Below are 24,309 nucleotides of genomic sequence, written 5' to 3'. Positions count from 1 at the left end.
CACTGATTACTGAGCTGATTGCTGCTGTTTCTTTGTGAATCAAAATCATCACCACTGAAAGGTATTGGTAAAAAGTAGTGTCCCGATAACGGCTTTGTTTTTAATGCAAATCCATGCAAAGTGATGACATACAGAACACCAACATCAGACCTGGGCAAACTACGGCCTGCGGGCCACATACGGCCCGTTTGTCTTTATAATCCGGCCCGCCAAACATGCCAAGTAATATTAAAAAAAATAATAAAACATTTTTTTTAGCCCTCAGGCATTTGTGGCCCCAGGGGCAAGATGTGGCCTCAGGGGCAAGATGTGGCCCTCGGCATATTTTAATCTGGCCTCTAGAAAGATTTTACTTTGTATTTTTTAACTGTCTGTAACATCTGTCTGCACTTGTATCCTTAATAAAGATGCCATGAAATAATAGATTCAATAGCCTATTTGACAGAAAAGTGATATTTTATTTGATATTTACACACCAATGATGGCGGGCCGGCCCTCAGCTACTTGCCTGGATTCGAATATGGCCCTCGGAGGAAAATAATTGCCCCCCCCTGACCTACATAGTGCCATGCTGTTTGTTTGAGACTACAGGGCTCATTCTTCTTTTTGATACTAAGGAAAAAGTTCAATACTCTTGATGTTCTATTTTCCTGTGCAGTGAACTCATTTACCATCAATTAAAACCTCATTTACTACATTGTATTCAACACCGAATAAATAGTTAGCTATTCATTTCACATTTCAAATACACCAGTAAAAAGCTAATAAGAATAGTAAAACTTAAAGCTTAAGTTCACATCTACAAAATATGAAATAAGTTATACAGTAATAAATTGTTGACTGGTTGATATTTGGATAAACACCTTAACTCTCATGGATATTTTAGCCTCACTTACTCATCTAAACCTCCAGCTGATTGTAGTGTAGGGCTGACTAAGAAGTTGTTGGCTGTTAAAAGACATGCTTTGTGTGATGATTAGTCTACTAAAATGGGCATGTCGCAAGCTCTCAGAACTATGTAATATCTATAAAGACCATTCTTCTGATCCAAACTGCAATTACAAGACGCGATAATAACTAGAAGAGTATTAGTAAACTGTGTAAAAAGTAGATGAACAACAACTCCAGCTACCTTCCCTCTTGTTTCTTCTGCCATCTATAAAATTGTTATAATCCCAGTAAAGTGACTATTTGTTAGTCAACTAATAAAAATGTTGGTCATCTAAAGCATTGACCCATAAATCAACTGAATGACTAAAAGCCTGCTGCTTTAACTAGTGTTCAATTGAACTATGACCTTCTTGATGATGCAAAGCGTAGCCTATAGCTTCCAATTGTATTCCATTGTTATTCATTACATGGCTTTAACTCCACATAATTTTATTAGAAACGTTGCTAATTTTCCACAGATGAAAACAGGCCATTGTCCTCAGGCACGTCTGTTTGCGAAGGTCAAGGCACAATATCTTCCATCTTATTAATACTCGAGGACATTTACTCCGTGAATAATGATGTTATTTGTGCAGTTGATTGAGGTTCTTCTCCCGTTCCCTGGGAAGCAGCCCCGAGGTATTTGGAAAAGCAGTGCCATTCGGAGGATCACTTTATGTCAAGGCATGTTAAGGAATATCACCTTTGCTCATTTTGAAAGTAGTTATCAATCTTCATTTTCAGCAGAAAGAACTTGTTTCTTCCACTTGCGTCGTCGTGTCGTAGTGCTCTCGTTTTACCCCAGTTGCACCCCTTTTCTGCCTCTCCCTCTGTCCTCTTGCCGTCAGTTTGCTAATATACGTGGGGCATACTAAGCAGATGACAGCGCAAGTCTAAAACACCTCTCCCTCCCTCCTTGCCGCCCCCTCGCAAACATACATACATGTTGGTGGGTGGGTGTGTGGGTGGGCAGGACGGGTGCGTGTCTTAATGGCAGGGGTCTCCCACGGCTGCCTCTGCATTCGCGTCTCTCTCTCTGACCGCGGTGGTGTGGGTGGAATAGAAATTATACAAGGGGTGGGTGTAAAAGGAGGAGGAGGGGGACGAGGGAGAGAGAGAGAGAATGAGAGAGGCGAGGGGAATCCGACGACAGCGACCTTCTCAGGCGTTTGGACAATTCTGAAGACACCGAGGTTGTCGTTTTTTTTGTTTTGTTTTTTTGCACGCTTGCCTTGTCTCGCATTTTCTCTGACTTCCACACAAAAAGGTGATGACAATATGACAATGCGCGCGGAGGAGACCCGTCACATGCTCTGCTAAGGATTACTTGTGTCTCGTTTGTTCATGGAGCAGCAAACTTTGAGTGTGGATGCAGAGACAGCCGTTCAACCAGTGAGTATTTGGGAGTCTGTGTGTGTTTTAGTGCAGGAGTGGCAAATGAAGCCCCTGTCGATCTCTAGGTCACTGATGGAATACGTAAAGAGCAAGGTCTAATAGACACGAAGCAAGCAACGCAAATGTATTAATGCTTGATTGTGGCTGATGACTGCTGTTTCTTATCTTTGGGGTGAATGTTTTAAAGTCAGTCTGTGGCTCTTCACGCGCTGCTGTGAACAAAACTAAACTATGCTTTTCACTCTACAAAGGAAAGCAATTTTAACGGTCCAATTAGATTCTCCTTTATGGCTGACAACTGTTGCTGCAGTTGGTAAATCTGTAAATGCGCTCCTGTCGTCTTGCAAAAAAATATCTTGGTTTCACGTAAAATAACTAAACAAAACAAAACTAAAAAACCTCCAGGGAGGGAATAGTCAATGTCATGACAATTGAATGCCTTAAACTATAGTTGCCTATTGCTGGAATAACAGATCATGTGACTTGCTATGAGCCAATCAGAATCTTCTTTTTGTCTCTAATAGTTAAAAGGGAAACCTGTTGACATACTTTGACTGGTACTTGGACTGACACCAAGTTGTCTTTTGTCAGTGAAGATTTAGACCATTTAGTTTGTCTTGATTGTTAGGCTTGTATATATTTGTATGTTTGTGCATTTTGAAGCTGTTTTGACAGTCAAAAAGGAGATCATTTTCCTCAGCACTGCGATGAGAAGAGTACAGTGTACTCTGACCCAAAAGGCAAGAGACAGAGACAGAGACACATAAAAAGGCATTGAAATCGTCAAATGACTTAAATAAAAAACTGTCCCAAAGATAAGAGCTGGCACACACACACACACACACACACATCCACTGTGCATTTCTTCAGCGTGCGCACTCCTCGTGATATCCCCCAAGGAGCAGATTGTGAAAATCAGATGATGAGACGGGATCAATGCTGCTGCTCTGGACACCTCAGGAGGATGCCAGTTTCCTGCGTCTGTGGCTAAATTCTAACTCATTGGTTATAGCAGCGTAACCAAACACATGTCATGGGATTAGGACAAAGGGTTTGACATAAATAGCAAATAGGAACATGTTGAATAATATAAATGTGTCTTCTTCTGATAGCTGTTGCGCTTGAAGACTCATCTTTTCTTATTTTGATTTAGTCATTGTAGATAAACCTTTTGCTTTTAATGTTATGTTCTTGACCTAAAATGTACAAATGTGAGTGAATAAGTAATTTTCAAATACTCAAGTTATGTGTAGTTAATTATGTGACTAATGCAATGGCTCTACACAGAATAATAAAAACTACTGTAGTGTGGATTTGCATTAACAACTGTTCCCCTGCAAAGTGCTTTATGTCTGCTGGATCAGCAGAGGGCAGTGTTGAGTCTCCTTTGTGGCGTTTAGAGACTGGCAAGAATGTTGAAAAGACTAATTTTATTGCATAATTGCGTACCAACTATAATATGGAAAACTTGCCCAGATTTTTCTTGTATAGAATTCATCATGAAGCCACACGTTTGTAAAAGATCTACGTGTCCCTCTGATATGGTCTTTTCTCCTCGTCACATGAAGAAATACACATTACATGTACATGATGTCATCTCTTACCTCTACAAGCCATGCCCCTGAATGCAGTTGTTCCTAAAAGATAACACACTCTTCTCGGCCCTCAGGTTACGCAGGTCGTCCCTGTTGCACATAGATGTTAACAGAAGTGATGATATAGTGTTACTGACATCGGATCTCTTCTAAGGAGCTTTTTCCCTTTCATGTCGTATTGCCCCAGAAAAGACCACAACATTCACATTTTCACAAGTAACAAAAATGTACACCCGAAGACAGTTGACAGACCTCAGGAACTAAATTAGATCAGATTATAGGTCACACATGTTCTGGACTTTCCTCACATTTGTCCTTTTTTATATGAAAATTATATGAAAATCGCAATTGGCTAAAGTAACCTATAATAATATATATATTTTTAAAGCGGTAATGAATTGATTTAATTATTGCTAGTCAATGCTGGATAAGATACTTGTCCACTTTTACATTGACTTGCCTTGTGTCCTCTTCATGGTCTATATCCAGAATAGAGTCATTGAAAAGCCCTAAAAAACAAACGTTCCTTACTTTGCCTGCGAATAGAACATTTAAACATCAATTTTGGAACTGCAACAACCTTTTTTAAGTAGTCAACCATACTGCAAAGGTTTTTTCCGGTTTGCAGACTAGTCAAATGATTATGTATATTGACATGTTCCCTAATATTTCTGTATTATTGATGAAAATTTGAAATACTTTATCATTTTTTTGCCATTTTGCTTCTGTCTTTGTTCTAAGTGGTCTTGGTTTTAGAGTCTGTAATCTCCAGATAAGAATTCATCACTACCAAAATACTATTGACTAGTTAGTCACTATTATTCTGATTAACCGTTGCAGCCCTAACATCTAGTTAGGTAGTTGAAACCATTTCAGATTCTTTGAGTTCAATTTTGTGTCTTTTCAGTTTTTACACACACACTTTTAAGTAGTTTTTGCCCATTTGTCTCTGCACTTTCACTTTACTTTTACTTAAGAACTTCTTCTGCTCCTGTGTGTTTTTCATATTAACTAGCGGAACCAAGGAGACTGAAAAGATATGTGCCAAGTGCTTGTGTGTGGAGCGTTGGTAATTAGTGCGTTGGCAGCGCTGGGCCTGCGTCTGGGGGGCGCTCGGGCTGCTTTGGGATTACTCGAGCTGTCCCTGAGGTTGCTATGGCACCAGAATGAGGATGGGCAACTTGAACAAGAAAATTACTGAGGTTTTGGGGGTTTTGTGACCAGATTTTTTGCTTGTATAATGAATAGATATATATTTATTGCTATTTGCACAGGTACAAAACTGTTCAAACACTTGGGAACTCTTGTGTGTTCCTTAAACTCAAAGCAAGAATGGATTAAATGCAAACAAAACAAGTCAAGACAGAAAATCAATGTTGCTGTTACAACGTATTAGCCGCCATTATTACCAATATATTACAAATGTATTCAAATGTATTATTGTGAGATGCATTAAACCAACTACATCATTTGACATTGGTTAATAGGCCATTATTCATTATTTGCATTACATAAAAAGTAGAGCTGGGTTGAAATAATCGATTTTCCGATTTTGAATCGATTTGCATATTAATGACCGATTATCGATTCGTACGTCCAAAGATCTTTTTTTTCTTTCTTTTTTTAATTTTTTTTTTTTTTTTTAATTAAAATTATTTTCTACATTTCCCTCAGTGAACTTCAATCTACCTTCAACAAAGATAATTCAGGACTCCTGGATTATCTTTCTTGAAGGTAGATTGACCCTTAGCCTTTTCATCAGTCTTCCAGCCATCAGTAACTACCAATACTTGTAAGATTTGCTGTTTAATATTGATATAATACTAGTTTTAATATGTTGCTTCTCCACACAGTCATGAAGTGAAGGAAACGGTTCAAATACATTTGTCATTTTTAATAACATTAAGCCCCGGATCCAATCAAAATCGGATCGAATCGGAAATCAGATCGAAATTGGAGCGAATCGGATGGGATCTGAGAAATCGGAAAAAATCGATTTTGAAACGTAAAAATCGGAATCGAATCGATTCTTGAAATTTGAATCAAAACCCAGCTCTAATAAAAAGTTTGGAAGTAGGGCTGCACTACGCGTACTCCTACACCGGGATTGGTTAAAAAGCTGCAACTGTAACTTTATTTGTAACACATTGTAAAACAGAAAAGGTTTACCAAATGAAACAAGAGTGGCATTAAAAATAAAATACATGTATAACAGCAAAATAAACAGATAAAATGTCAGCATCTCAAACTGTGCCGAAAGCCAAAGTGAACCAGTGCGTTTATAGAAGTGATTCAAAAGCAGGTGTAGAATGTAGAAAAGCAGCTTGTTTCACAGTTATGGTGCTGCCTGTTCTTTTGGAAAAGCATTAGTTTAAGATGGTTAATACCAAATTTTGGAACATATCACATTTGAAAAAGTATACATGCTTTTTGTCTCTTTGCTCTAGTCCTCATAGTCAGTTGAAGATAAAGCTACCCTTTACACACACACGGTCATTTCCAGGCAAACCACGCCTGTAATGCTCTTTCCTACCGCCTAATCACTGAGTCACAGTCTTGAACAGTGGCATCAAAAGCAAAAGCATATATTTTTTGTCAAAACAGGAAATTAGGCTGAGCTAGACTTAAGACCGTAAGGACACATTCAAGAGCTACAGTAGACCTCTGTTTGCTTTATTTAACTTTGAGGAAACTGGCCAACGCAAATAAGTCAACTTCTCTGTTTCGAGTAGTTTTGTTGCCGACAATAATTACTCTTTTGTACGCTGAATGGAGGTAACTTGGATTCGACTCAGCCTTCGGTGCAGAAGTTGGAGTGATAAAAAACAGTCTGCTGCAGTGCGATTGGTTGGCATTCCGGCATCGCCCCGCCTCTTCTCAGTAGCGGCTGCCTCATGGGGGCGTGTGGCTATGGAAACGGAGCCGTGTGTGAGCGAGTGCGTCTCAACTTCACCGTCAGCCTGTCAAGAGACAAAAGAAAGGAGAGGTATAGCATGTAGGAGGAGGCGTAGTATTGTCGTCGCTGAGCTCTGGTTGAAGGCATGTACGGGACCACGGCCGTTACCTTCAGGACCAGATAAGTTGGAGAAGGAGGTAGGAGGCAAGAAAGTTTAGTGAGGCTGCTGGGAGTGAGCCCTGGATGAAGATATGTAGTTTGAGAAGTTGGCGGCAGCATGAGCCTAAGGAAGAGGCTCTCCTTCAAGCGTGTGTGGAACTTCAACGCCGTGAGTTGGACGCACAACGCTTTATTTGCCAAATCACCTGACATTGACTGACATTTTTGCATTCAACAGTAACATTAAGGCTCTGACAAGTTCATTTGATTCCAAAATCTTGGACTAAACTATTTGGACCACATTGTATGGTCAAAGTAGCTGAGCAGGACACAAAATTAAATGAGAAGTTACTTAAAATAGACATACATCTTTGAACACTTTGGTGAGAAGTGAAAAGGCCGTGTTTAAAAGTTGGATCTATCTACTTGAATTTGTCAAGACATGGATGATTGATGAGACATTTCGTTTATGATCGTGTTATAATTGGATTAAGGTATAATGGGATATTTAATCAAAATAGCAGGCTCTTCTGGACGTACTTTACATGTAATGTCAAAACAATACAGACGGAGGGGAAAAATATATCTGGAGACAGAGGAATTTACATTAGAAGGTTAAACGGCTGGTAAAGATATTATATTTTAGCAAATGCAGATATTACTAAAACTGAAGATGCAGAAACCTCAAGACATTTCTAGTATTTTGTCGTCATATGTAGGGCTTGATTTGAGGTCAGAGCAGTGGAAGAAGAGGAAGAGAGCGGGATGTTGCAAAGCTCAGATGAGTGGACTGAGCTGTCTCACTTCTTCAAATTGGCGTAATTTTTCATTTCCACAGTCAGGAGCTCGGGTAAAGGACTTCGATCAGGTTGTGCAGTGTTGACGTTTCCAGAGTTTAAATGTGATGTTTTCACGGCTTGAAGTCAAGTAAAACAGACATTTATCAGCTGCTCAGCCTCCGAGTCACATCCCTGTGTGGCTTTATTGTCGGAAAACAAACGCTATCTGCATTCTTTCCTTTCTTAGATAGTGGATATTGATTTTCAAATGCTTAGCCGGGATTTAGTCCAAGAGAAACAGGGATGGTCACACTGGATTACACTCAGGAATGACAAGGGCAGTTTTCAAAATGTTTGTGGCCTTAATGAAAACATAAAATTACTGTATTTACAGTGTATTCAGTCCCATGAGTCAAAAGTATTGAACCTCAGAATAATGTTGTGGTGACTCCAGTTAGACCTGTCACGGTAATTACTATATCAACTTATCGTTCAAGGAATTAAAGATGGAACAATATTTTTTGGGACTCAAAATGTAAGCACTTCTATGCACTAATAAGAAACAGTTACTTATTTTTGTTGTTGTTTCTTAACATTTGAGTTGTAGAGGGTCAAATAATTCACATGTACAACTAATTTTGCACTTTATTAAGTACAGTTCAGGTTTTTTAATGATATTGTTATTCAAAAAAATTACTGCTTTAGAGTTTTTGTGCCGCATAAAGTCGTTTCAATATTGTTGTTTATCATGATTTTCTATGTAACAACATATGTTCACTTGTTATTGTGACAGGCCTAACTCCAGAATTACCTCATTCGACCTGAGTTCATTAGGAGCTAACGATCCTGCCGGCCCCGTCCTGCCCTCTCGGGTTAAGACTGTTAGCGCTGGTGTGGCTGCCTGGCCTGACTCTCCTCGCTCCTCAAAGGCATCCACTATTCGCCCCATATTCAAAAGTAAACAGGTCAGCACGCACACTCAGAGCCTGTGGCACTGCAGCTTCCTCCTCAGAGGGGAGTGTGTGCGTGCGCCCGGGGTTAGTCTGCTCTAACACTGCGTGTGTGTGCTTGTTGTTCTGCCACAGGTGTGGTCCTCTTGTAGTTAGGCAAGTATTCAAGTATAGAGGTGGGAAATATATTGAAATTTAGATACTGTAAATCGTCAATGTTGTTTTGAAGAATTTTAGTTATTAAGTATATCTTTTATTGTAAAAACAATGCATCAAAGAACTTTCATATGAGAATATAAGTTTATATTTTTGTACTTTTGTGATCTATTTTACTGAAATTTCACATTTGTGCGATAATCAAACTTCAGCAATATGTTATCAATTATCTATATATATCAATTATGTTATAATTTCAGATTATAATTCTATGGGCAAATCTCCAAACGGTTTCCACCTCACCATTTTCATCTCTTGGGTTAAAGTTTCTGATTCTAAATGATGTGGAAACTGAACAGGTCCAGTAATTACTATATCTGTCAGATATAGTAATTACTATATCTGTCATTGTAGATCTAAATCTCTGCAATGACAGATTCAACATATAATTCTGATCTGAACTATGGGCTTCTTCTGCACATAACATGTGCCATTGTGGATGGTTGGCTGCAGAAAGCCTCTCTGGTTTTAGTGTTGATTTTACCTTTGAATTTGAAACATCAGAACACATATTTTGACACATTGTTGCCATGGTGGCTAACTGCCACATTTTTACTTAGAAAATATGCACTGTAAAAAGAATAATTTGTAATGCGTTTAACAGTTTAAAACACAGTTGAGGAAGAAGCAAGGGATTTGTTATATTCAAAACTCAAAGCAACACATTTAGGATGCATGTGCAGTAGAGTAAACAAAGCTGTCACATACTATAGTATGTGACCTTACCTCTTAAAATAAGATAAGATAAGCCTTTATTTGTCCCACAATGGGGAAATTTCAATGTTGCAACACAAAGTAGGTACAGAAGTAAAAAAAACAAAAAAAAACAGATAACACTCTTATAGAAAAGCGCTTATAAAGCTGTCCTCTCTAAAAAAAATCTCTTTGCGGCACATACTTATGTGTACTGCAAGTGTATTTGTGTTGAATTTATGTGAATTTGTAACGCAAGCGCTAGTCTAGGTAGATCTACAAACCCAACAAACACATCAAAATTAAATGGAAATTTCAAACATTTTATTGTTTTTAATTAACCTAAACGGAGAACAAAGTAAAATTTTTACCCTGTCCAATGTCCCTATGATGGTTAAATATGTATTTTTGGGGTATTTGAACTTGAACTATCCGTCATTTCCCCCTGCTCTCTTTGGGCAGAAAACTCTCCTGAGAAACCCTGGGCCATTTTATTTTAAAAAAAAATTGTGGCAATTTTAAATGTTTTGGATGTGATTATGCTGTCTTATTTTGATTTAAAAAAGGATTATAAAAAAGGAATCTCGGTGGTCGGTTCTACCTTATAATATCAAAGTGACTTAGCTCTGCTTTGATGGGTTGTATATATGAGACTGCTGTGTGTAAACCAGGAAGTAATTCTGGTGCACTGCAAAACTCTAAAAGTTGTGAAACGCATACTCATCGCAGTAAACAATAAAGATGCTCAAATGCGTTATGAATGTGAAGAAAACAGATCTGTTCCTTTAATTTTCAGGCAATTTAGTTACTTTTCAAACACCAAAACGACTACCTCCAAACCGGATTGATCTGTGATGATATTAACATTTTACCACCAGGCCTAGTACAAGCTCGCTACTTTGAGTTCCTCTACCATCTTTTCTCTTTGCCCGCCGCTGTTACTCCCGGCTCTGTTTCTCGTCCTATAAAACAGTGCGTCCAATTCCTGGAAACAACATTGCCATAAACGTCCATGTGCATCAACAGGGACCCCTTGGCTAAACTTTTACAGTTGTTCAAATTTTCAATATTATGATATGCAGAGCCATAAGTCGTACCATGTGTTTAGGCATATTTTGAACCTTCATAACAGATGATGTAAGCCACCCCCCGTGGCCACTAGTCACAGCTAATAAAGAGCTAGGGACCAGAACACAGTGTGAATGGCCCCTCCCGTTAGTAATAGACGTAAACTCATTCATGTGCAATCTATGTGCCGTCGTGACACATATTCATGTGCAATTACTGTCGTGATCACATGCAATGGTATTTATTTATTTATTTATTTATTTGTCTATGGGAGTTTTTGTTTATAGGAGATCTTCTACTGAAAGTGTTTTTCAGACTTCCTATAAGTGATCTGTTCTTCTGTATCTACCTCTGTATCTTCCTGCGTTGCACCAATGAAATTTCCCCATGTGGGACAATATCTTAAACAGGTCAGGTTACCCACTATATTTCACATTCAAAGCAATGAGACGGGCATGTTGTGCACGGTATCGGTTGTTTTCAGAGTTTAAAATGTGTCGATGCCTCACAAGCTCGTATGGATTAAATGGTAAATTCATATAAAACGTTCTAAGGAGAATACGTGTATTTTTATAAGGAATACATAGCCCTGTTGATTTAATGGTGTCTTTATTGAAAATATCGGAAAGGGAAAATGTTTAACCTGATTGTTAGAGACGGAGACAGATAGGGGAACCTGCTTTTCTACAACAGAATGTATACACTCAATTTAGCTGCCCCTCATCTAAAGCAATATATTCAAATTTAGATCATGCCGTGTTGTTTTGAGGGTTAGAGTGTATTGTTTATTGTAATTATTGTCACACCGGACTATAAGACGCACCAGCCAAAAAATGCATAATAGAGAAGAAAAAAAACATATATAAGTCGCACTGGAGTATGTGTGAAAATAACAAATAATATCACATATAAGTTGCTCCGGAGTATAAGTAAAAATATAAGTATAAGCCAAATCTATGAAAAAAATTTACTTAACTTAACACTTAACACTTCCACTTCGGAAAATACGGTAAACAGCTTAACAATAAAGATAGTAAAATGTATGTTGTAATCTTCAATCAAATGATATTTCTGCACTTTTGTGATTAATTTTACAAAATGTTTCACATTTGTCTGATAATGAAACCTCAGCTAATAAAGTCATGTTTTAGCACATTTCGGCTGGTTGACATAATGTCGTCTGACTATCGTTATCTAGATACTTAAGAAAATATCAGGAAATATTTTTTTGTCAATAATGCCCATCCCTACCCTCATCTCCATGCAATATTATAATCTTAAAGGAAATCTGGAAAGGCCTTGTTTATTTAGTGGTCATATATGAATCATATATTTTAACGTGATGATTCAAATTTTAATAGATTCCACCACTGATCATAATTCCAGTGTTGGCATGAGAACTGAACATTTGTAGTCAAAGTAAAAGTACAGTACATGGCTACAAGTACAAGTAATGCTGCCAAATGTGTAAAAGTATGCATGAAAAATACTTGAAAAACACTGTGGAAAGTCTGTCTGGCATTCGTCCCCTTTAGTATTTGACTTATTTGTCTCAGTTTTATGGCTTATTCTCTGAGCTCTGGTCAATCAGAGCGGACGATGCACTGCTGTTTGGTGTGTTTGTAGAGTAAAGAAGAGAATCTGATAAAGCGATGCGACAGACTGATAAAGACAAAGTGTGTTGTATTAAGTGACTTCTAACATTTTAAATATAGCAATGACATGGCTAGAATTAAACTCAGTTACAAATACATGTTTAAAGATATACTCAAAACGGTATGATTACCCCAAAACGTTTTCATTAATATGTGTATTTGTAATTTGTTACATTCCAGCTCCGGTTAAGTCACATGACGATCTATAATGAGTCATTTTAGTTTGTTTTCAGCTGAACTCTTAAGGTCATGGTCTCTAATCTGTGGTGAGTCATGTGCATTGTCCTTTCAAAATAATTACCTACAGAACTTTCTTTCTTTTAAATAATTTAATTGTCTGAATTAAATATGTTCTTGTTAGTTAAACCTTAGAAATACAAAAAAATAACATAACCTTTACAGTATGGTACTATGAAAAAAGAAAACAGTACATATCCATCCAACAGGGTTTTTGTGTGTTCATTTTCCAGCGACACGGATCCTTGTGGATATTGGTCTGAGGTGAGGTTCTTGAGTTGGGATAATCCGGAAAACCCCAGTTGTTCCCAGTGGGCTGACAGGAATGATGGGGATGTGCCAGCAGAGGGAGAGGGGCTGCGGAGTCAGGGAAGAGTAAGAACAAAGTACTGCCAGTTTGTTTTAGGAAAGGAAATTATAACACACAAAAAAAGTTGAAATTACCAGAAGAAAAAACAATGATGATGGCAGAGGGTTGCAGTGATTCAGTTGTGTGTATTTGACCACAATCTACACAACCTTTTTGCCTTGAGGTCCTTGCCTGGGATCCAGAATACACACTTCTCCAATACTTAAGCGTTGAGTCTGAGTCGAGGCGTGGCGGAGGGAGTGGTGACCAAACTGAACCGTTCAATCAGATTTACACATTCCCGTGTGGCATCTGAGACAATTGGGCTCTTTGGTTATTCATTATTTAGAACAGAATCAAACTCCTCTCAGGGTGTCTATATTCTGCATAAATCTGCAATGTTTTTTCAGTCCCATGTGATATTTTTTTCCCTGTAAGAAACCATATATGTTTCGATACAGACTAATCCACCTGTCAGTCACGCCCGTCTGAACTCGGGGCGATGGAACCGTTGACCAGATTGTTTATGATCTGTATAAAAATGCTGAGAGATATCATTCTAGACGTTACAGGTAATTGAAGCCTCCCTTTGCTTGTAACAGAAACTTGCCGTGCGCCTCCAGTCCACAACTGCATCCCCCACAAATGCACCATTATCAGAAAGTATTCCTCTTATTTCAGGCAAATAAACTGCATTTTTGTTCTTATATACACGCTTACATAAAGACATTGGCCTTTGTACTGACCAAACCCCTGGTAAAACATGTCCAGCATAGATCGTATATGTTCATGAGTTTAGGTTTGAAGAGAGACAAAGGCGAGGGGAACATGGAGAGGGGACTTGGTGGAGGGACTGAACCTGGGGCCAAACCACAGCACCGCGCAGCATGTCTGGAAGCCATCATATTTGAGTTTAATGGGACGGGGGTTTAACTCACACACACTTTCACAAAGGCAGGAATGCAGCCACCGCGAAAGACAAAAGACATGTCCAACAGATGTGAGCCAGATGCCCCGAAACATCATGAGGCCGTGGTGTGAAAGGGTGAAGTGTGGACTGGTTTAATCAGAGCGAGAGCTGGCAAACCATCTGCATTTTCTCAGACCGACCACAACCAGCATCTTCCCACCAGTGTCTGAAGGTCCATACATTACAACCACAACCAGCATCTTCACACCAGTGTCTGAAGGTCCATACATTACAACCACAACCAGCATCTTCCCACCAGTGTCTGAAGGTCCATACATTACAACCACAACCAGCATCTTCACACCAGTGTCTGAAGGTCCACACATTACAACCACAACCAGCATCTTCCCACCAGTGTCTGAAGGTCCATACATTACGACCACAACCAGCATCTCCACACCAGTATCTGAAGGTCCATACATTACGACCACAACCAGCATCTTCCCACCAGTGTCTGAAGGTCCATACATTACGACCACAACCAGCATCTCCACACCAGTATCTGAAGGTCCATACATTACGACCACAACCAGCATCTCCACACCAGTATCTGAAGGTCCATACATTATGACCACAACCAGCATCTCCACACCAGTGTCTGAAGGTCCATACATTACGACCACAACCAGCATCTCCACACCAGTGTCTGAAGGTCCATACATTACGACCACAACCAGCATCTCCACACCAGTATCTGAAGGTCCATACATTACGACCACAACCAGCATCTCCACACCAGTATCTGAAGGTCCATACATTACAACCACAACCAGCATCTCCACACCAGTATCTGAAGGTCCATACATTACAACCACAACCAGCATCTTCACACCAGTGTCTGAAGGTCCATACATTACAACCACAATCAGCAGCTTCCCACCAGTATCTGAAGGTCCATACATTACGACCACAACCAGCATCTTCACATCAGTGTCTGAAGGTCCATACATTACAACCACAACCAGCATCTTCACACCAGTATCTGAAGGTCCATACATTACAACCACAACCAGCATCTTCACACCAGTGTCTGAAGGTCCATACATTACAACCACAACCAGCATCTTCCCACCAGTGTCTGAAGGTCCATACATTACGACCACAACCAGCATCTCCACACCAGTGTCTGAAGGTCCATACATTACGACCACAACCAGCATCTTCACACCAGTGTCTGAAGGTCCATACATTACGACCACAACCAGCATCTTTACACCAGTATCTGAAGGTCCATACATTACAACCACAACCAGCATCTTCACACCAGTGTCTGAAGGTCCATACATTACGATCACAACCAGCATCTTCACACCAGTATCTGAAGGTCCATACATTACGACCACAACCAGCATCTCCACACCAGTATCTGAAGGTCCATACATTACAACCACAACCAGCATCTCCACACCAGTATCTGAAGGTCCATACATTATGACTACAACCAGCATCTTCACACCAGTATCTGAAGGTCAATACATTACAACCACAATCAGCAGCTTCCCACCAGTATCTGAAGGTCCATACATTACAACCACAACCAGCATCTTCACACCAGTGTCTGAAGGTCCATACATTACGACCACAACCAGCATCTCCACACCAGTATCTGAAGGTCCATACATTACAACCACAACCAGCATCTTCACACCAGTATCTGAAGGTCCATACATTACAACCACAACCAGCATCTTCACACCAGTATCTGAAGGTCCATACATTACGACCACAACCAGCATCTCCACACCAGTATCTGAAGGTCCATACATTATGACCACAACCAGCATCTTCACACCAGTATCTGAAGGTCCATACATTACAACCACAACCAGCATCTTCCCACCAGTATCTGAAGGTCCATACATTACAACCACAACCAGCATCTCCACACCAGTATCTGAAGGTCCATACATTACAACCACAACCAGCATCTTCCCACCAGTGTCTGAAGGTCCATACATTACAACCACAACCAGCATCTCCACACCAGTATCTGAAGGTCCATACATTACGACCACAACCAGCATCTCCACACCAGTATCTGAAGGTCCATACATTACAACCACAATCAGCAGCTTCCCACCAGTGTCTGAAGGTCCATACATTACGACCACAACCAGCATCTCCACACCAGTATCTGAAGGTCCATACATTACGACCACAACCAGCATCTCCACACCAGTATCTGAAGGTCCATACATTACGACCACAACCAGCATCTCCACACCAGTATCTGAAGGTCCATACATTACAACCACAACCAGCATCTCCACACCAGTATCTGAAGGTCCATACATTACAACCACAACCAGCATCTTCACACCAGTGTCTGAAGGTCCATACATTACAACCACAATCAGCAGCTTCCCACCAGTATCTGAAGGTCCATACATTACGACCACAACCAGCATCTTCACATCAGTGTCTGAAGGTCCATACATTACAACCACAACCAGCATCTTCACACCAGTGTCTGAAGGTCCATACATTACAACCACAACCAGCATCTTCACACCAGTGTCTGAAGGTCCATACATTACAACCACAACCAGCATCTTCCCACCAGTGTCTGAAGGTCCATACATTACGACCACAACCAGCATCTTCACACCAGTATCTGAAGGTCCATACATTATGACCACAACCAGCATCTTCACACCAGTATCTGAAGGTCCATACATTACAACCACAACCAGCATCTTCACACCAGTGTCTGAAGGTCCATACATTACAACCACAACCAGCATCTTCCCACCAGTATCTGAAGGTCCATACATTACGACCACAACCAGCATCTCCACACCAGTGTCTGAAGGTCCATACATTATGACCACAACCAGCAACTTCACACTAGTATCTGAAGGTCCATACATTACAACCACAACCAGCATCTTCCCACCAGTATCTGAAGGTCCATACATTACAACCACAACCAGCATCTTCACACCAGTATCTGAAGGTCCATACATTACAACCACAACCAGCATCTTCACATCAGTGTCTGAAGGTCCATACATTACGACCACAACCAGCATCTTCCCACCAGTGTCTGAAGGTCCATACATTACAACCACAACCAGCATCTTCACACCAGTATCTGAAGGTCCATACATTATGACCACAACCAGCATCTTCACACCAGTATCTGAAGGTCCATACATTACAACCACAACCAGCATCTTCACACCAGTGTCTGAAGGTCCATACATTACAACCACAACCAGCATCTTCCCACCAGTATCTGAAGGTCCATACATTGCGACCACAACCAGCATCTTCACACCAGTGTCTGAAGGTCCATACATTACAACCACAACCAGCATCTTCACACCAGTATCTGAAGGTCCATACATTACGACCACAACCAGCATCTTCACACCAGTGTCTGAAGGTCCATACATTACGACCACAACCAGCATCTTCACACCAGTGTCTGAAGGTCCATACATTACAACCACAACCAGCATCTTCACACCAGTATCTGAAGGTCCATACATTACAACCACAACCAGCATCTCCATACCAGTGTCTGAAGGTCCATACATTATGACCACAACCAGCAACTTCACACTAGTATCTGAAGGTCCATACATTACAACCACAACCAGCATCTTCCCACCAGTATCTGAAGGTCCATACATTACAACCACAACCAGCATCTTCACACCAGTATCTGAAGGTCCATACATTACAACCACAACCAGCATCTTCACATCAGTGTCTGAAGGTCCATACATTACGACCACAACCAGCATCTTCCCACCAGTGTCTGAAGGTCCATACATTACAACCACAACCAGCATCTTCACACCAGTATCTGAAGGTCCATACATTATGACCACAACCAGCATCTTCACACCAGTATCTGAAGGTCCATACATTACAACCACAACCAGCATCTTCACACCAGTGTCTGAAGGTCCATACATTACAACCACAACCAGCATCTTCCCACCAGTATCTGAAGGTCCATACATTATGACCACAACCAGCATCTTCACACCAGTATCTGAAGGTCCATACATTACAACCACAACCAGCATCTTCACACCAGTGTCTGAAGGTCCATACATTACAACCACAACCAGCATCTTCCCACCAGTATCTGAAGGTCCATACATTGCGACCACAACCAGCATCTTCACACCAGTGTCTGAAGGTCCATACATTACGACCACAACCAGCATCTTCACACCAGTATCTGAAGGTCCATACATTACGACCACAACCAGCATCTTCACACCAGTGTCTGAAGGTCCATACATTACGACCACAACCAGCATCTTCACACCAGTGTCTGAAGGTCCATACATTACAACCACAACCAGCATCTTCACACCAGTATCTGAAGGTCCATACATTACGACCACAACCAGCATCTCCACACCAGTATCTGAAGGTCCATACATTACGACCACAACCAGCATCTCCACACCAGTATCTGAAGGTCCATACATTACAACCACAACCAGCATCTTCACACCAGTATCTGAAGGTCCATACATTACAACCACAACCAGCATCTTCACACCAGTATCTGAAGGTCCATACATTACGACCACAACCAGCATCTCCACACCAGTATCTGAAGGTCCATACATTACAACCACAACCAGCATCTCCACACCAGTATCTGAAGGTCCATACATTATGACCACAACCAGCATCTTCACACCAGTATCTGAAGGTCCATACATTACAACCACAACCAGCATCTTCCCACCAGTATCTGAAGGTCCATACATTACAACCACAACCAGCATCTCCACACCAGTATCTGAAGGTCCATACATTACAACCACAACCAGCATCTTCCCACCAGTGTCTGAAGGTCCATACATTACAACCACAACCAGCATCTCCACACGAGTATCTGAAGGTCCATACATTACGACCACAACCAGCATCTTCACACCAGTATCTGAAGGTCCATACATTACGACCACAACCAGCAACTTCACACCAGTATCTGAAGGTCCATACATTATGACCACAACCAGCATCTTCACACCAGTATCTGAAGGTCCATACATTACAACCACAACCAGCATCTTCACACCAGTGTCTGAAGGTCCATACATTACAACCACAACCAGCATCTTCCCACCAGTATCTGAAGGTCCATACATTACGACCACAACCAGCATCTCCACACCAGTGTCTGAAGGTCCATACATTATGACCACAACCAGCAACTTCACACTAGTATCTGAAGGTCCATACATTACAACCACAACCAGCATCTTCCCACCAGTATCTGAAGGTCCATACATTACAACCACAACCAGCATCTCCACACCAGTATCTGAAGGTCCATACATTACAACCACAACCAGCATCTTCACACCAGTGTCTGAAGGTCCATACATTACGACCACAACCAGCATCTCCCCACCAGTATCTGAAGGTCCATACATTACAACCACAACCAGCATCTTCACACCAGTGTCTGAAGGTCCACACATTACAACCACAACCAGCATCTTCCCACCAGTGTCTGAAGGTCCATACATTACGACCACAACCAGCATCTCCACACCAGTATCTGAAGGTCCATACATTACGACCACAACCAGCATCTTCACACCAGTGTCTGAAGGTCCATACATTACGACCACAACCAGCATCTTCACACCAGTGTCTGAAGGTCCATACATTACAACCACAACCAGCATCTTCACACCAGTATCTGAAGGTCCATACATTACGACCACAACCAGCATCTCCACACCAGTATCTGAAGGTCCATACATTACAACCACAACCAGCATCTCCACACCAGTATCTGAAGGTCCATACATTACGACCACAACCAGCATCTTCACACCAGTATCTGAAGGTCCATACATTACGACCACAACCAGCATCTCCACACCAGTATCTGAAGGTCCATACATTACAACCACAACCAGCATCTCCACACCAGTATCTGAAGGTCCATACATTATGACCACAACCAGCATCTTCACACCAGTATCTGAAGGTCCATACATTACAACCACAACCAGCATCTTCCCACCAGTATCTGAAGGTCCATACATTACAACCACAACCAGCATCTCCACACCAGTATCTGAAGGTCCATACATTACAACCACAACCAGCATCTTCCCACCAGTGTCTGAAGGTCCATACATTACGACCACAACCAGCATCTCCACACCAGTATCTGAAGGTCCATACATTACGACCACAACCAGCATCTTCACACCAGTATCTGAAGGTCCATACATTACGACCACAACCAGCAACTTCACACCAGTATCTGAAGGTCCATACATTATGACCACAACCAGCATCTTCACACCAGTATCTGAAGGTCCATACATTACAACCACAACCAGCATCTTCACACCAGTGTCTGAAGGTCCATACATTACGACCACAACCAGCATCTTCCCACCAGTATCTGAAGGTCCATACATTACGACCACAACCAGCATCTCCACACCAGTGTCTGAAGGTCCATACATTATGACCACAACCAGCAACTTCACACTAGTATCTGAAGGTCCATACATTACAACCACAACCAGCATCTTCCCACCAGTATCTGAAGGTCCATACATTACAACCACAACCAGCATCTCCACACCAGTATCTGAAGGTCCATACATTACAACCACAACCAGCATCTTCACACCAGTGTCTGAAGGTCCATACATTACGACCACAACCAGCATCTCCCCACCAGTATCTGAAGGTCCATACATTACAACCACAACCAGCATCTTCACACCAGTGTCTGAAGGTCCACACATTACAACCACAACCAGCATCTTCCCACCAGTGTCTGAAGGTCCATACATTACGACCACAACCAGCATCTCCACACCAGTATCTGAAGGTCCATACATTACGACCACAACCACCATCTCCACACCAGTATCTGAAGGTCCATACATTATGACCACAACCAGCATCTTCACACCAGTATCTGAAGGTCCATACATTACAACCACAATCAGCAGCTTCCCACCAGTGTCTGAAGGTCCATACATTACGACCACAACCAGCATCTCCACACCAGTATCTGAAGGTCCATACATTACGACCACAACCAGCATCTCCACACCAGTATCTGAAGGTCCATACATTACGACCACAACCAGCATCTCCACACCAGTGTCTGAAGGTCCATACATTACAACCACAACCAGCATCTCCACACCAGTATCTGAAGGTCCATACATTACAACCACAACCAGCATCTTCACACCAGTGTCTGAAGGTCCATACATTACAACCACAATCAGCAGCTTCCCACCAGTATCTGAAGGTCCATACATTACGACCACAACCAGCATCTTCACATCAGTATCTGAAGGTCCATACATTACAACCACAACCAGCATCTTCACACCAGTGTCTGAAGGTCCATACATTACGACCACAACCAGCATCTCCACACCAGTATCTGAAGGTCCATACATTTCAACCACAACCAGCATCTTCACACCAGTATCTGAAGGTCCATACATTACAACCACAACCAGCATCTTCACACCAGTATCTGAAGGTCCATACATTACGACCACAACCAGCATCTCCACACCAGTATCTGAAGGTCCATACATTACAACCACAACCAGCATCTCCACACCAGTATCTGAAGGTCCATACATTATGACCACAACCAGCATCTTCACACCAGTATCTGAAGGTCCATACATTACAACCACAACCAGCATCTTCCCACCAGTATCTGAAGGTCCATACATTACAACCACAACCAGCATCTCCACACCAGTATCTGAAGGTCCATACATTACGACCACAACCAGCATCTTCCCACCAGTGTCTGAAGGTCCATACATTACGACCACAACCAGCATCTTCACATCAGTGTCTGAAGGTCCATACATTACGACCACAACCAGCATCTTCCCACCAGTGTCTGAAGGTCCATACATTACAACCACAACCAGCATCTTCACACCAGTATCTGAAGGTCCATACATTATGACCACAACCAGCATCTTCACACCAGTATCTGAAGGTGTATACATTACAACCACAACCAGCATCTTCACACCAGTGTCTGAAGGTCCATACATTACAACCACAACCAGCATCTTCCCACCAGTATCTGAAGGTCCATACATTATGACCACAACCAGCATCTTCACACCAGTATCTGAAGGTCCATACATTACAACCACAACCAGCATCTTCACACCAGTGTCTGAAGGTCCATACATTACAACCACAACCAGCATCTTCCCACCAGTATCTGAAGGTCCATACATTACAACCACAACCAGCATCTTCACACCAGTATCTGAAGGTCCATACATTACGACCACAACCAGCATCTCCACACCAGTATCTGAAGGTCCATACATTACGACCACAACCAGCATCTTCACACCAGTATCTGAAGGTCCATACATTACAACCACAACCAGCATCTTCACACCAGTATCTGAAGGTCCATACATTACGACATCAACCAGCATCTCCACACCAGTATCTGAAGGTCCATACATTACAACCACAACCAGCATCTTCACACCAGTATCTGAAGGTCCATACATTACGACATCAACCAGCATCTCCACACCAGTATCTGAAGGTCCATACATTACAACCACAACCAGCATCTTCACACCAGTATCTGAAGGTCCATACATTACGACCACAACCAGCATCTCCACACCAGTATCTGAAGGTCCATACATTACGACCACAACCAGCATCTTCACACCAGTGTCTGAAGGTCCATACATTACGACCACAACCAGCATCTTCACACCAGTGTCTGAAGGTCCATACATTACAACCACAACCAGCATCTTCACACCAGTATCTGAAGGTCCATACAGTACGACCAAAACCAGCATCTCCACACCAGTATCTGAAGGTCCATACATTACAACCACAACCAGCATCTTCACACCAGTATCTGAAGGTCCATACATTACAACCACAACCAGCATCTTCACACCAGTATCTGAAGGTCCATACATTACGACCACAACCAGCATCTCCACACCAGTATCTGAAGGTCCATACATTACAACCACAACCAGCATCTTCACACCAGTATCTGAAGGTCCATACATTACAACCACAACCAGCATCTTCCCACCAGTATCTGAAGGTCCATACATTACAACCACAACCAGCAACTCCACACCAGTATCTGAAGGTCCATACATTACAACCACAACCAGCATCTTCCCACCAGTGTCTGAAGGTCCATACATTACAACCACAACCAGCATCTCCACACCAGTATCTGAAGGTCCATACATTACGACCACAACCAGCATCTTCACACCAGTATCTGAAGGTCCATACATTACGACCACAACCAGCAACTTCACACCAGTATCTGAAGGTCCATACATTATGACCACAACCAGCATCTTCACACCAGTATCTGAAGGTCCATACATTACAACCACAACCAGCATCTCCACACCAGTATCTGAAGGTCCATACATTACAACCACAACCAGCATCTTCCCACCAGTGTCTGAAGGTCCATACATTACAACCACAACCAGCATCTCCACACCAGTATCTGAAGGTCCATACATTACGACCACAACCAGCATCTTCACACCAGTATCTGAAGGTCCATACATTACGACCACAACCAGCAACTTCACACCAGTATCTGAAGGTCCATACATTATGACCACAACCAGCATCTTCACACCAGTGTCTGAAGGTCCATACATTACAACCACAACCAGCATCTTCACACCAGTGTCTGAAGGTCCATACATTACAACCACAACCAGCATCTTCCCACCAGTATCTGAAGGTCCATACATTATGACCACAACCAGCAACTTCACACTAGTATCTGAAGGTCCATACATTACAACCACAACCAGCATCTTCCCACCAGTATCTGAAGGTCCATACATTACAACCACAACCAGCATCTCCACACCAGTATCTGAAGGTCCATACATTACAACCACAACCAGCATATTCACACCAGTGTCTGAAGGTCCATACATTACGACCACAACCAGCATCTCCCCACCAGTATCTGAAGGTCCATACATTACAACCACAACCAGCATCTTCACACCAGTGTCTGAAGGTCCACACATTACAACCACAACCAGCATCTTCCCACCAGTGTCTGAAGGTCCATACATTACGACCACAACCAGCATCTCCACACCAGTATCTGAAGGTCCATACATTACGACCACAACCAGCATCTCCACACCAGTATCTGAAGGTCCATACATTACAACCACAACCAGCATCTTCACACCAGTGTCTGAAGGTCCATACATTACAACCACAATCAGCAGCTTCCCACCAGTATCTGAAGGTCCATACATTATGACCACAACCAGCATCTTCACATCAGTATCTGAAGGTCCATACATTACAACCACAACCAGCATCTTCACACCAGTGTCTGAAGGTCCATACATTACGACCACAA

The 24,309-nt window shown here is 41.7% G+C and overlaps 1 protein-coding gene across 3 annotated transcripts in view; it reads left to right on the top strand.

The window, feature by feature from the left end:
* The window catches only part of rgs12b (regulator of G protein signaling 12b), an 80,064-nt gene that overhangs the window by 21,063 nt on the left and 34,692 nt on the right, over positions 1-24,309 (top strand). The gene's annotated exons all lie outside the window — the stretch shown is intronic.

This window comes from Eucyclogobius newberryi, unplaced genomic scaffold, assembly GCF_026437365.1.
Source record: "Eucyclogobius newberryi isolate DKJ021-1_F unplaced genomic scaffold, fEucNew1.0.hap1 SCAF_4, whole genome shotgun sequence".
NCBI classification, from domain to species: Eukaryota; Metazoa; Chordata; class Actinopteri; order Gobiiformes; family Gobiidae; genus Eucyclogobius; species Eucyclogobius newberryi.
Note: the sequence above shows the minus strand (reverse complement) of the source record. Positions and strands in the feature narration are given on the sequence as shown.